Source organism: Silene latifolia, chromosome 11, assembly GCF_048544455.1.
Source record: "Silene latifolia isolate original U9 population chromosome 11, ASM4854445v1, whole genome shotgun sequence".
Taxonomy (NCBI): Eukaryota; Viridiplantae; Streptophyta; class Magnoliopsida; order Caryophyllales; family Caryophyllaceae; genus Silene; species Silene latifolia.
This window is the reverse complement of record NC_133536.1, coordinates 97,123,976-97,135,807: the sequence shown is the minus strand read 5'-3', so window position 1 is coordinate 97,135,807 and position 11,832 is coordinate 97,123,976. Positions and strand designations below refer to the sequence as shown.

General features: G+C 35.3%; 1 long non-coding RNA gene across 21 annotated transcripts; it reads right to left on the bottom strand.

Annotated features, from left to right (window-relative positions):
- Positions 1 to 381: 381 nt before the first annotated feature.
- LOC141611824 (uncharacterized) lies at positions 382 to 8,977 on the bottom strand. 21 transcript variants are annotated; one of them, XR_012528816.1, is made up of 10 exons: positions 7,519 to 8,209; positions 7,180 to 7,296; positions 7,013 to 7,080; positions 5,826 to 6,095; positions 3,254 to 5,084; positions 2,408 to 2,553; positions 2,028 to 2,228; positions 1,796 to 1,930; positions 842 to 1,099; positions 471 to 733 (listed from the first exon to the last, which is right to left on the bottom strand). It is a non-coding gene; the product is annotated as an uncharacterized LOC141611824 (long non-coding RNA). The 21 variants fall into 21 exon arrangements; XR_012528809.1 differs by having other exon boundaries at positions 2,028 to 2,553; positions 3,254 to 3,384; positions 4,937 to 5,084; positions 7,519 to 8,196; XR_012528817.1 differs by adding an exon at positions 8,643 to 8,975 and having other exon boundaries at positions 2,028 to 5,084; positions 7,519 to 7,649.
- Positions 8,978 to 11,832: the final 2,855 nt, after the last annotated feature.

Genomic DNA, 11,832 nt, shown 5'->3' with positions numbered 1-11,832 from the left:
ACCCGATTGCCACCTCTAGCTAGACTGATGATGAATTGTATTCAGTTATGTGACTCCTGATTATGGTTCTTATGGTGACCATCTTTATGGATTATAAGTTGATCTGTATTATTTAAATTCACTGGTAAAAGAGGTACACTCGGTTAGAGAGCTTTCTTTAGCTTATAATCGTAGAACGCTAAAGATGGTCGCCATAAGAACCATAATCAAGTATCTAACAATCGATGATTCTTAAGACATTGACGTAGTCACGTAACTAATTAAGTGAACTACTGAATGGGACTCTTAACAACTATACCTGTTTCCACCCCTTGGATGTCCCACCTCATTTCCCATTACCCATATCACCCTACCATCATTCACCCGTTCACCACCAGCACGTAAATTAATTGGGTTTACAACTTTACATTAACTTGGTACACCCGGTTGTCACCCACTACCTGAAGAAATAAGGGCATGACACGGTGCACTTGAGAATGTCCAAGGCATAAAACCTGCAATAAAGACCAACATATAATCCTTCCCTTCCTAGAGTCGCGGTACTAATTAAAATCCAAACACAAAATAGTGCTACGCAATTAGCGTTCTCCATAATCTACCAAGACAGCACCGACTCATCATAAGAAATACAGAAATTCGTGTTTTAAAATGACATATTTGTCCTAAACTTAGGGTTAAATAAGATAATCTTCGTAAGACTAGGGCCGTCGGGCTTGTCGTTCTCCTTGATACCCTACCCAAGTCACAGATATAGTAAGAATAAAAACAGAACACGCAGAATCAGTCCTAAAAATACAGTGTATAATTGGTCTCTAGGATTAATAAGGTTGGTAGTTGGTACCTTTCAGTATTCCTTCAAGAGGTCATTACATGGCCTCTAGCAGCTCTGTAACGATAAGTCTGTCCGTAATTGTGTACTTCCTTAGACGAACACTCTTTACTAAGCAGATCATATGCTTATCCCAGGGAAACTACATGTACTTGCTTTCCTAGGCATCCCAAGAGCTTATCAGCATCACCCAGTCCTCGAGCTACTCAATTCAGAGCATCCATCATAGCTAACCGTGAAAGATGGTCCGAAAATCCTGGTAGAGAAAACCTGCATCAAACACAATTAGAGCACGGTGAGACTGTAGGAGTTCGGAACAAGTAATGGTACAACAATCATTATCATTAACCCAACGCCAATAAAGAAGCTCTCCCCAGCCATATTAAGCATTGATGGCCTCAAATAGGTAGTTGACAGACAGCCTACAACGGGGGAGTATATTAAAATAACACAAGAGAGCACCGTAACATGAGCTTCGGCGCCAGCTAGGAACATTAATCAGATATCTAGGATAATTAGAATAATTTCTTTTAGCAGGAAGATAACATTTGTTTGCCTTTTTTGTTTAACTAGTTGGTTCTCCGCGCGCGTTGCGCGCGGAGTTCCAAGGACCATCTCCGTTTTTTCTGAAAACATTTAGCTTGAATCTTAACATATGAATAAACTGATAAGCCCATAGTTACGGTAGTTTAGAGAATAAAGAGCTTCATTAATAAGCTAGGTTGTCAACAAAATTGCAAAAGCAAAATTCCAACCAATATTCATGACCATACATAAGAATGCACGCACACATACATGACTGAAGTTCATGAAAAACCATGTTCCGAACACAATTGTACAATGTTCCGAACACAATTGTACAATGGTACATCAATGAAAACACATGATCCGAACTCAAAGATCACTTATGGACTCAAACACATGTACAACACAATCATATATGCACCCCCAATCTTGTCGACGCACCAGCTACCATAGGTTGCATCTGCCTAACGAACAAACTGACATTCTTCCGGTCATCACTACATTCATCGCGTTTTGAAGCTTATTTTGAAGAGCCCTCACAAATAGTTGAATCTTCTCAGCAGCACATCCAAGGAACTAAGGATGTGACAATGCACATTATTCATTCATACATAACTTGCATCATTATGAATCTAAATAATTAAGCTTAATAAAAAAAAGTCATATAACACACCTTAAAAATGCACCAGTTTCGACTTCACTGACCACCATAATCCTCGACTTAGCTCAACAGCGGATAAACCCATAGTTGCTAAGACCCTTGCACACCAACCAGGCAACCATCTTTTATAAAATCTATCTCATGACATAACAAATATAAATATGCACCACGGTACCCCTAGTTAAAGGACCTCGACTACGCAAGCTGCTCAACCTGAAAAAGTGATGGCTACTGCTTTGACATTGCTATTCTTAAAATCAACAGCTCCAAGATTAATTACTACTTCAGTCAAAATTCTGGCAAAGCGGCTTTGCATACATAGCACATAAACAATACAAGAATCGTCAACCAAAAAGCGCAAACAAATTCACACAAATCAAAAGGAATCAAACCGAATCCAAGCAATAATCTCAGTCCACAAGCTTGCTGGCGAAATCTTGTCAAGCCATTGTACCTTGACTATAGACTTTTGAACTCTTGGAAAAATTACCATCTCATAAAGCTCATGTCCTTTTTCAGCCACATACTCATAGCATACCTGGTATTTCCAACAAAATTAGAATCACCACAGTTCAATTAGCTAAACGTTAAATTGATCGAAGTATAGTATTACTGTAAATGGAGAAATAAACCTACATCAAAGCTCTTATTTCTGGCTCTAGAATCATGCAATGCCTTTACACATCACAGCTTATACTCTATAAGCTGTGACATATGTCTTATGCTTAATTTAAACCACTGATTTTGGATGTTTTGCTAGCTTAATAACTTCACATTAATATCCACTTGAGAAATCCTATTTCCTTTCAACTATTAGAGCTCTTTGTCCCCTAAGTTCCTCCGCTAAACACTACAAGAAATTGCTTCAATACATTGCCTAAAAGGTAAACATGTAAAGTTGAAGTGCTCATCTTGAACTGTTTCAAAATTCAGCTCCGTTTTTTTTAGCTAACCCTTCAAATTCCTTGATATAAACACAGATACTACTGCTTCACAAGAAGATTCGTATTTACACAACTCTTTGTTCAAGATTTAATGAATAGTGACAACAGTTTTCCTGCTATAATGTGCAGAAATTATTACTAAATAAACATAATGGCAAAGGAACACTGACAAGTTTAGGAAGCAATGACTTCCAATGGCATCTCAGAATGTTGGAAGCACTGCCAAATAAACCCTACAACACTTGAAATTTCAGTGCCGAAGAAAATCAAAGGATATCCAAGGTAGAATGAAACCTGAAAATAGGCCCAAGATCCGAAAGAGCATAAATGTTATATTATTGATCCCAGCAACAACAACAGGTATTATTCCCATTTTCCACGTTGCTCAGTCGCCATCTTCCTCAAACACTAACCTATTAAGAGACCTGCATTCTCAAGCAGGCACGTAGGACATACAGTTTTTAAGAACTAGATAGTTTAGAAACATACCTTGAAGCAATCTAATCAATTTTAATCAACAATTGCAGTCGATATAAACAATCTATTACATGATTACAAATCTTAACTAAAAATCTGAATTAACATCAAAAAACAAATCCTAAGTGCAAGATAGCAAACAACACCCTCTGATATCACCCTCTGCTTTCATGTGTGGTAACAAATGTTAAACCCACAACACCCTTTAATTTCATCTGTTGTAACAAATACTGAACCTGGTTTCATCCCCATGACTACCAGGCTCCTGAACCATTGTTAAATGTATAGATGAGGTATGTGGAATTGAATTCGAATTCTTGTATGAGACGATCTTAAGCTATAATATTGTAAGACCTAACTATTAGTATAATTTTATTTTTTAGAAATTCTTGTATGAGACAGTCTTAAAACTATAATATTGTAAGACCTTACTATTAGTATAATTTTATTAGGTAGACCATCTTTATCGTCACTTAGGAAACTCATTGTTTCTCTCAAGGGAATTCTCTATTAATGGAGTCGGGAAGTAGATAGTTCCTACATCTTGAAACAGTAGAGTACATACTTAAATTAACATTGTTGCGAGTTAAATTATTGAATTCGTCATTTTTATGCCACAGAACAACTTAAAGCCAGTGTGAGATCCCGCTGCTCAAGAAGGCCATCCAAAAAAGCTCATGTGGTTTCTCGGTCAGTGCAAATTATAACAAGTGAACACGTTAAAAGGGAATCCTGGAAAACCAATTCTACTGTTATAAACCAAATTCTGACTACAACTCTATGTCAAACCATCATATTCTGGGGTCTCAACTTTAAAGTCAAACATGTTTGTCATGAAATCAATCTGCTTGGGGAAACTCAGACTTCCTATGGCGAACCCATTACAATCCGTCCAAGCTTGTTTCAATCCACAGTTCAAAACTTTTTTAGTTTGGTAAGAGGGATCAAAACAGTAGCCCTCGACCTAATGCAACTTTAGTGAACTGCGTGTGAGAAATGGGTTTACCAAGGCTCATAAGCAACTTTTACAAAACTACAAGCTTGCTTCCTCAAAGATAGCTTTGATTATGTAAATTACAACTACAATGAAAATAGGGCAGCTAATAACAGTCACAATCCCATAAATTTGATTTATCCAAGAGCATCCATGGTTCAAATAGAGAACCAAAAGTATCCATGGTTCAAAATTCCAAGCTTATCACACCACCAAAGTCCAAGAGCCATGGCTGCTAATCTCCTCTCTTTTCACTTGCTGTGATTCCACTTACAATAGCTCCACAAGTTTTATCAGAGTCCCTATGAACTCAAAACATAAAACCTAACTAAATAATCTCATGACCTAAAATATTTTTCATATACTACATAACTACCCAAATTAAAATAAGTCGCGATAACCGATAAGCAAAAAGAAAGAACCTGCAGAAATTTAAACCAATAACCAACTACACATGAAAGACGCAGCAAATAGGGGTAAAATAGTAAATCAATAGAAATACTTACTCAACACAATAAAAAAATACTTGGTCAGATCATCTTCACATACTTTGATGACTTCTTCCAGCATCTAAGGGGCCGGTTTCCGCCGTCGAAAACAACTGGTATCCAAATATAAGTAGCATTTGTATTACGAGGAAGCTTCAACTGTAGCCTAACAAATCAAACAAATAGGCCGGATTAGTAGGAAACAATAGTAAAAAAAAAAAAACAAGTGAAGATTAAAGCAAATGAACAATATGAGAAAGTGAAATTATATAGGTAAATCGAAATAAAAAGTGGTTTAGCCGAGTCAAATCGGTAGAACCCTATTCCAAGACTCGTTTGTGATGCCATTAGCTCCCTAACCCGCTGATTCCCAGCTCATTGGCATAGGAGCAGTAAAAATAAAGAACAGTTTGATGATTAAATAAGGGAACACAATTAAATTTAGAAAGCAATAATTAAAATCCATAAACTAATTTTCAAATTAGTCAAAAACTTAAATTTTATTGTTCGATTAACATCGAAAGGTGGAAAAATGTGATAATAGTATGAAAATAAAATTTGAATTAAATAAACAGAAGAGATGTATACTTGATAATTGGTGGAAGAAAAAAAAGTAAAAGTGGTGAAGAGCCTAAATCAGTCACCAAAAATAGGGAACATTCAAACAAATAAATCTAAAATTGAATAAACCAGCTCCCAAACCCCAAAATCAGCACTATAAAATAGGAAACATTCAAACAAACAAACCTAACTAAAACCGAACAAAACCACCTTAAATTGAAAAAAAACAAGTTAATCATACCTGAGGAACAAAAAAAAAAGTTCTGAAGGCTTCATTGATTAAAATTCCAAGCATAGAGGAAAGTGACTGCCATATCATTAGCAGAATAAACAAGGCTTAGCATACCTGTAGCACTACTTTGTTCGAAAGTCTCATGGTTCGTGTTATTAAACTATATCCGCAGCGTCCGCTTCAACTAACTGAATGATCAGATAGGCACTTCCTCTTACAGCCCTCAATGGCTAGGGCATCAGAAAGAGATTATCCGTGATAAATACCAGCAAATCTGGACCAGGTCAGATCATGGAAGAGATGGCCGATAAAGTCCACAATCATGACTGTGTCAGAATGCTTGTACAGTATATCTCACGGCTCTTCCTTCAGGTTCGTCACAACCTGCGCAACCTCCACTCTTTAAATGATTTTAACTATAATACAACAACAATTAGTGAGCGCCTCAAGGGTCACATAAAATGGTGGCTTAGGAGGCAACCTAACTCATATGTTAACATGGAGTGGCTATTTCTAGATTACGTACCCAAAATAAAAACTGTATCAAGATGTATTGAATGATAGCTACCTCACGATTAGAAGAAACTACGCCAAATTAGTAAGTCATTAGCTTTATTTCATCCCTCCATTTAAAATAGACTTCACAAATCCGGACTAAAACAATTAATGAAAGAGATGACCATTAGGTCCTAAATCGTGACCGTGTCACAATGCTTGGAAAAAAGAATAAAAAAAAAGGAAATGAAGAGCATCAGGTACAGTTTGTACTTGAGTAGACGGTCCTTACCAGAGAGATTTAATGCAGAAGTATAATCAGAGGTTTCATGATTTATAATGAATGCAGATTCAGGAAATACTTTCTACTCTGAAAAATACAGCATGTCTTTGTGTATCCCTTTGTAAAGTGAGTTTCAAAAAGTGTTGCAGGTCTTACAATGATTTCAAAACAATAAAAGAAAACAGGCTGTTCTCGAAGACACATAATAAAACTACATACTCGACGATAATTACATGGAATGACGATCATCAATAAAAAAAACACAGCCAATCTACCGAGCCGCTTTGATATATTTCATAATATAATTCAAACCAAACAATTGCACATGGCATATTTCATTGATAGAATGAATGTATGGCTTACAAAAAGCTAAAACGAGGACTGATGAGTTGCTCAGAAATGAGGAGAAGATAATAATTACAACCTTATTTAAAACCAAGGCCAAATTTAACTCATCAAATCGAGTGATATACACATTGAAACAAAATTCAATGTAGTTAGAGATAAGTCGTAAAGGGAATACCTTGCTTGATGAACGACGTTGATTGGCGACCATGATCCAATCGTTGTGTAAGGTTAGGGAAGCCGAGGCTTTAGTAGGAAAACAAAATAAAAAGAATTCATTAGAATTGTGAGATGTAAGGAAAAATCAATTGAAATGGGAGATTATATCACCAACCCAACACTAACCTTCAATTTTTGGCCCTGTAAAGAAGAAGCAGGCCACCGTGAAGTGACCAGGAGGTATTACCACACCGGGAAGTTAAGGCCACTTCGTTAGCTACAACCTTATGAAATCAAACAAACCTATCAAAAATCCAATTAAAACCCTAAGTTTTTCACAAAATTTTACAAAAAACAAAAAACAAAAATCAAACCTTACACGACCATCATCATCAAGTTGTGTAAGTAAGCATATGATTTCACAAGCAAGTTTTCTAAAAGATCCTATTATTGGGCAAAGAAGGAAATCAAACTACAACAAATCAGTAAATTAAAATAGAGGAAATTAGCAAATAAAATTAATACCTGATTACCTGGGCTATAGCGAGCTATAACCAGCATCCACAGCCTCTTTTAAGTTAGTGCCCAGATTGACGATTAATTATAGAAGAGGCTATGGGGATTCATCAATAATTGTATACTTAAACTGAGCAAAACTGCAAAAATAACGGGAATCAAATTGAAAATATAGCTGAAATCGAAACCCTAATTTTTTACCCAACAATATGACCATCGATTCCGACTAAATAACTTATTGATATCGACCAATTTAGATAATGAGGATCAGATGAGATTATAACCATCTTCATCACCCAACAATATTACCATATCACCGGCTTTGCTGTCCGAAGGATATGGACATTTCCAAAGTTGTTAAACGGAGTTTTGTTGGTTGATGAGGGATGTGGAAATTAGGGAAAATATAATAATTGATTATTCAGATTGAATAAGTAATCGATATCGGGCAATTTAGAGAATGAGGAACGACGAGGTGAGATGAGGATGAGAGATTGAAGATGAAGATGAAGATGAAGGAACGACCAGGTTGAGATGAGGATGAATGAACGATGAAGAAAAGAAGAAAGAAGGATAAGCAGTAGTAGAAGGAGAAGTATAAAGCCAAGAAGACTGTGCATCACATGAGAAGTACGGAAGTTACTGCTCTACTGTTCATTGTAGTGTGAATTTCCAAAGTTTGCACATTTAGAAGGGTCTTAGATTATGGAAATGAAAAATTATTTTCTATATTTCCAATGGAGCCAAAGACTCATTACTCTTTTGGTTATGGATTATAATGAAATAAATCAAAATGGCTCACTAAAGTGGTTGCGCTTCTTCCTTTTGTGAAGTAGCGCTCCTTCGATGCAGTTCTCGACGCAATTTTCATCTTGGGTCATTCGGAAACAGCCTCTTTGTGTTGTGTTAACACAAGGGTAAGGCTGCACACATCCGACTTTCTCCCTTACCCCCGCATGATTTGCGGGAAATGGGTTCGGCGACTTGGGGTAATGTTGTTGTTGTATGAAAATGAAAAATTAGAGCTAAGAATGAAGATAACTCAAGAAAAATTGATTTCACATCTAATTTACAAATAGCTATGGACGCACATACATGAAAATATAAATCACTCTATTCTATGCTAATTTTACCTATTTGCTGGAGTCGAAGCGACACAATCTCTCATAAGTTGAAAATTTAGTTGGACCGCTACTTTGTAAAATAGGAGCATTTTTCTTTGGAATTCAGCCGGATTTTCCGGGCATTTAAATGGACCTGGCACAATTACACTGCTTGCTCAAATGATAGTCCTTGACCATACGGTACTTGACAAATACCAAGTCCTGCAGATGGTAAAGGCGTTCACACTCCCTTACTATTTGGAGAAGCAAGTTTTCTACTTTTGTCGGTCATAAGGATTCCCACATTGTGGCACTCCGCATAACCACATCACCACTCCTTTTCAGCACTGCCAGGTCCCTCCCCAAATCTAGGTCTCTGAAATCATTGTAGTAGCTGTTTAATCCAGCCCCGACCAAGTCACCCATCCGTAAAAAGACTAAATTCTTAAGTAATACTCCCTCCTATTCCGAATAACTGTCCCATTTGTCATTTTCGTCTATTCACAAAACTGTCCCATTTGCCATATTTGGACATGTTTTTTTGACTTTCCTACCCTTGACTCTTTTCTTTATTTACCACTCCAACCACCCCTAAATCATCATATTCAATACTTTTCATTATTTAACTCATATATTCTTACCCCTATACAATACTTTTCATTATTTTAACTTCATTCCTTAATTTTCGTGCCATTGTCCAAATGGGACAGTTATTCGGAATTGGAGGGAGTATAAGTTAATTAAAATATAAAAAAAACTCAATAGGTAATTTTATTAAAAATAAAAAGCTGGAGATCAAGGAAAATAGTTGCCCTATGCAAAGTGCGTGAAACCAGAAACAAATCAAGAAAGACAAAGTAAAAAAAAAAAAAATAATACCTGCAAAATCGTGTTTGGTAACACCAAGGTCGGCTTTGGGAGCAAACTTTCTGACACGGATGTATCGTAAAAAGTTACTTCTTATGACCTGTCATGTCAAATGGCACACCAAAGTTACAAACAGATGGCATACAAATTGAAATGATTCAGGACACTTCTTGACAAGCAATAAATCATTTTGGAAACCCACTTATAAATGTAACTTTAATGCGAAAAACAAAGTGCAAGACTTGAATAAGAAAATATCGAGGTGAGCTTGAGTGAACTTTTGGCTCATCGCCCAAATTACACATATCAACATCATATGTCAATCGCACCAAATGCGACTCCTAGTTGTCAGCTAACATTTTATGTGACTTGACTATTTGCCCCAAAGTCCAAAACTGTTTTGATGACCTTGTTAAGTGAACCAAATCTCACGTGTGGGTAACTGTTACCCAAATGTTCAACTTATATAGAAGGAGTACTCGACTTTGACAGACAATACTTCCAACGATATAAGTATTTTAAAGTCATTAATTTGGAAGGGCATTACTTAATATTTTAATTGAGAGAGTATTGAGTCATACATGGCACGGGTCCTAAACATGGCGCAGTTCTCTTAGAAAAAGGGTATAAGGGAACCTAGCCGTTCTAATCAATATATCAGGCTTCAATTAATATTTAAACATCATATTTAAAAAGTAATATACAAACATTTGTAAATTAGAACAAGTCAAGTTAAGAACGCAAAAACGATTCATAATCGTCTATAATTCATAATTGTTTTTTTTAAACATCTTATGCAAAAACATAATAACATGGGTAGATGATACGTATTATTCAGGGTATATATACATTAAATTAAGATATAAACATAAATCAAAACAACATTGTAACAATCAATCAATCAAATTGATTAAAACCCAAAATCAAATTATGAAAAATCAAAATTATAATTTTTAATCAAAAACGACCTGAAAGTCTATCAATACGTCAGTATTTGGCTTTAAAATGTCTAACATGCGATGCAGTCGTGTTTAGAATGCCGTTTACACTCGAAAAACACTATTGTAACATCAAAATCCGACACTCTGAACTAATTAACAGTAACATTCCGTGAACAGTGTTTCGTGAACATTTTTTTTTCTTTAATCAAAATTAAAAACTGATTAAACAATTTAATCACCTAATCAAATTAGGGTTTATTACATATATAATCTAATTAGATCCAATCAAATTGGAAATTTTAAGAAACTCTTAAAATAGGCATCTAACAACAAATTAGGGCTTTGTTAAAATCAATTAAATTATGATTCTTTTAATCGAATTAAAGGAATACATCATAATATTAAATATTACGATACAAGTCAACATCTATTATGATACAATCCTAAATTTAATGTTTAACAACATACAACAATTGCATTAATTGAACTAATTCAATTTAAAAGCCGCCCTAATCTTGTAACTCTAGAACAAAAACATAGATACAACAATTATATCTAAAGGCGCAACCTTTTAATCTAATACTTAACAATACATGTTCGCTCTAATACCACTGAAAGGTTCTGTAACGATTTTCAACAGATTTGAATTACAGAATTCCCAAGACCTTATGCATGTTAAATATTAAGATTAAATAAAAGGGGTGATTAGCAAACTTACTTGGATGCGGAAGAATTCGAATAATATGTTAATAATAAGAAGGATAATAAAACCCAAATCGCAGCTCCTTGAATAGAAATAGGGGAGTGCTAGGGCGACACCGGGTGTTACCGAATCTCGGTAACACCAAAGAAAAATAATATATTAAAATAATTAATATAAATTTCCTTCTAAACTTTTAATCTAAAATGCAAAAGGCAAAACCGTACATTACCCTTCAACAACCCTCGTTCGATCTTTCCGGCGTCATTTGTCGGCAATACTGTAGCCATCAACACACTAATAAAAGCTTTCAAATGTTGAAATTAATCCAACAAATATTTAATGAAGAACCACGTTACTCTTGTTTTAGATAATCAACCCAAAATATTTGCACCTATATGATAAATTTTGACCTTCAACAACAACGTCATGGAGAAGAATTAATTTTACCCTTGTTTTAACTGCAAATTACATTCTATTATACCCTTGTTTTGACGGCAAATTACATTCATATACTTCCATCGGTGTGAAATCTTGACAGTTTGTCCATAAATGTGCATGCTCTTCCGTCAGCGTTCGACGTTCCTTATGACTTTCGTAGTTTTAGGTTAATTTTGTATTCACAAATAAATTACATTTCCACTTTTACCCCTAATTAATGAATTAATCTGTTTTCTAGAAAAATATGCAGAAATTAAAATTATAGATCATT